Source organism: Struthio camelus, chromosome 11 (assembly GCF_040807025.1).
Source record: "Struthio camelus isolate bStrCam1 chromosome 11, bStrCam1.hap1, whole genome shotgun sequence".
In the NCBI taxonomy this organism is placed as follows: Eukaryota; Metazoa; Chordata; class Aves; order Struthioniformes; family Struthionidae; genus Struthio; species Struthio camelus.
Window position 1 is genome coordinate 7,056,646 of NC_090952.1, and position 4,108 is coordinate 7,060,753.

The following is a 4,108-nucleotide window of genomic DNA, read 5'->3' on the forward strand; positions in this document are numbered from 1 at the left end:
TAGAAAAGGGCCATCAGTGCTGATTTACACAGTGTTGGATTTTTTTTTAATTGGATGAGCAAGCATTTCTCTAACCCCTAGCAATATGCCCTTAATTAAGTGCAGAGCCACAAAACATAGCTGCATGGCATACTCTTAAATTGGTCCTGATTACAAATAAAAATAGACAGAACAAACACCCACAGAACTGAGGCTTTATGAAAAGAGGGCTATAAATAATTGGGACGCATCTGATCCAACAGGCCAAACATTGAAGTGTGTTCAGATCTTAGCCTGCAGTTTGAATCTGTCTATAATAAGCCGAGTCCTGATGCGTCGCATTTGGAAACGTTCAGAAATAAAGAGACAGCGACCCTGAGCCGTCAGCATTTCCTGTATTGGCTAATCTACCTTTGACAGAGCTCCGCGTTGTCCTGACATCAAATGGAGTTTCCCCCTTGTGTTTATAGTAAATTCCTGGGATTTTAATCATCCTTCTGTACTAATATAAGCAGCAACATTGTGCTTAATGTATACCGAGGCGCAGATCAAGACAGCCCCTGTCTTCAGTAGCTGGCAGCTTAATGGAGAAAGTCACTGTGTGTTGCCAGGGCTGGTATCAGGGTCAGCTACATGCAAAGCAGCTATTCTTTCCACTGTAATTCCAGTGTTGGAAAAGGAGGTAGCTTTCTAATACATCTGTTGATACACGGGGAAAGGCTCTCACTGACAGTGATCTTGAGTATTGTACCCAGCACCCACACATCACAGAGACTAACAATTTGTAATTCACACTAATAGCTTTTCAGAGGAGAGAGGAAATAGTTGGCCCTTCCTACCGCGTTGCTCTTTTATTGGGGTCCCTTTTCGTACATCAACAAACAGTGCAATTTAGCCTGCCGTGCATTGCTCCTCGGAGGCAATCTGGCGCGCCTACCTTTCTGCTGGCTCGCGGGATGCTCCGTTTGCGTGGTAAATAACGGAAATTAGTTGTTGAATTTTTGCCTTGCGTGCGGCAAAGTTGGTTACTCTTCCGTGTAAACAAGCTGATGGTGTTTTGTTTGCTGATAGGAAAAAAGAATTGGGACAGTTTATGTTTGGCAATGCTTATTTTCTGTGGGTGGCTTATGGCCTAATCCTGATGGAGACATTTAGTTGCTATTGTGTTATAGTTCTAAAATAACAAGATTTCAGAAAAAAAAAAAAAGTGAAACTTTAATGCTGTGAAGGATTTGGCTCAGCTCTGATTCCCTGACTTTTATTCTAGTGTATTCATAAAATTTGAAAGAACAAATGAAAACAGATTAATTGCATATCGGCATCCAACAGCTTTGGTTCTCTGTTTTCCAAAACTTTCTGTTGCTACTTACATCAGTACAAAAAGGAGATAAAATGCCACAATGCCACATTGGTGAAATTTTATTTGTTTTACCTTTCTTTATAGGGATACAAAGGACTACAAAAGGTGCAGGAGAAGGGACTTTTGCATATTAGGTTTTTCTGGGTGAAGTCTTGCATCCGAAGGAAGTCTAGAAACTGCCTGTGTTCTTTGTAGATGGCAGCATCCCGCAGGACCATCCTTCTGTCGACAGCAAAGCAAAAGAATGATGCTCAGTTTTGGGGCTCAAGAGAACAAATACCTGTGAAGAGTTGGAGACATGCTGCACTATGTTAAGTATTATCCTTTGCTAACTAATATCCTATTCTCCTGAAGCATTCCCCACCCTTTCCTAGTTTGTTTTATTAGTGTGTCTTGGGATGCTTTGCCATATTATCTCTAATCAGACTTCTCACTGATTTTTTTTTTGAGGTTTCTGCCACATTCCAGGGCATTATGCAACAATGAACCGTACTCGTTTTCCCTGCGGCTTTCGTGCATGTGTGAGAACGCGAGTACCACATGTAAATTCACAAGATTAGCATCTTCTGGTTACCCCACTTATGCACAGCGATGGTAGTTGGACATCCCTCTACTCATGTGTTTCAGGAGCTGATCCAAAGAGAAGAAACTCCTGCAGTGGTTTTATGATGAACTGAACTTTTCACTCATCCAGGCTCTTTCCCTCTTTGGCAGCATTTGTCGTGCTTAGTTTTGTGTGGAGGATACTCGTCTCCTAGACTCTGAGCGCAAACACTAAATTCACTTCTGGTAGATCTCTGGAAAACCTCTTCAGGTTTTTCAGCTCTTATTGAAGTTACATTTGGGCTGAACCACCTGTCTTTTCAGCCACCTGACACAGGTAGTTCCCTGCCATATTCTGCTATTTTAGTGGCATGTTTATCCAACGATCCCTGAAGTGACAGTAGCAGAGTTTGCAGATACCTGAGCTGCTTGAAATGCTACCCCACATCTTGTCCCTGCATTAATCTTGTAATCCAAAATAGTTGGTCCGTTAAACTTGCCCCAGCTAGGCTATTGGAGAGGGGAGGTCAAGCTCAAGTGTTGCACACAGTGGGGATGCAGTAGCTTAAATCGTAATAGCTCATCAGTTGCTAATCCGGCAGGGCTGCTAATCCAGTCTTCCTATACAGCTAATCAAATCACGCTGTGTGTCTTGAGTGTATTTTCATAGTGTGACTGCTCTTTTACAAGCTAACTATTGCTATGAAGACAAGCATTTGAATGCTGCCAGTTCAGGCAGGTGAACCGTTAGCGTTACTCTTTCTCCCTTGAAGATGCTATAGCGTTCTGTGGCTGGACAAATTTTAAAGATAGCATGATTCAGGGGAAAAAAAAAATCCATGTTTTTTAAGGACAGACTCTTAAATTGGATCGGCTTCTGGGATTTGCGGAGATCTAGAGGACGTTGGCTTAGCCCCCTGACTGCCTTTCATTCCATAATAGTTTGTGGTATTTTAGTGATAGGCAACTGTGGAGTGCTACATAAGCCACGTCATTCTAGGCCAAAATTATTTTTGCAAGAAGTGACTCCTGCCAAAGAATTGGTTCACTTAAGTCACAGACTTTGGCCTCAAAGTGTTGTGGAATTCCATGAGCTCTAAATGCGGGAGGAAAAACATGTTTGCAAAAATGGGAGACGGGCAGAATTCTCATTCGATTATATCAGTGGCGATGCAGAGTAGTATAAATAAATGAATTTCAAGGACAGACTGTATTTAGCTCTAATTAAAGGAAAATTTCAAATTTTGCCAAATTAAGTAAATAGTGGATTGGCTCTCAGTCTGTTATAGCCATGGACAAATAAGTCTGTTTAGAAGCTAAATTGTTTCCTGCAGTCATATAAAAGGATACGCTGTTCTACATGTTATTTTACCATAGAAAGTTTTGGATGAGCACATCGCTACTTATGCCCAAATTAAGGGCTTGAATGATGCTGTCCATTCTGTGATGGCTTTCTACACTGGGTAGGATTTGCCTCGCAAGAACTGCGGTTCTCCAGCTTCTGGGGGCACTATGGCCAGTATGAAGGAAACTGTTGTAGGAACTGTTGTAGGAGAAAATCTGTAGCTGACTTTGTTCCTGACACCTCAAACAAAATGTACTCTTAGCCATGGGGTAATATGATGTAAACCAAATAGCTCTGAGTAGCTGTACCCTTCACCAGGCACCGTGATTACTCATTGGTACACCCCTGGCTGAGGGGGTTTGTGCCATTGTAAGGGACACTGGGGGCTGTGGGTACCCTGTCTTGGGCCATCCGTTGTCCCAGATGGCATTTGTCACATTTGTGTTAATCAAAGAGGTAAAGGCAAACCTCAAAATCTGTGGGTAATGTGATCATAAGGTGTCAAAAGGCAGTACCTACTTCAGCAGGTACTTTCCTGTACAAAGGTACAGAAGACGCTGGCTTACATTTGTGTTGAAACTTTAATCCAAAAATCATAATCCCTTCATAAAAGGTATTAATGAGGCCTCTCATTATGATTCTGCAGTAAAAGTTCATGCTGTGCACTGCAAAGGCTGTTGCAAGAAGGTGCATCTCCTAACATGAGGCGAGAGTTGTCTCTTCACGCTAGATATTTGCAGCTGAACTAGTTGTGCAGTCTCTCTTTATAGGATCTTTCGTGTACGTTTTATATATATATTTAAATATAGGTTGATATATATGTTGTCTCTATGTAGGAAAAACGGGTACCTCTCTGAAGCACAATTCATGTCGTCCTGACA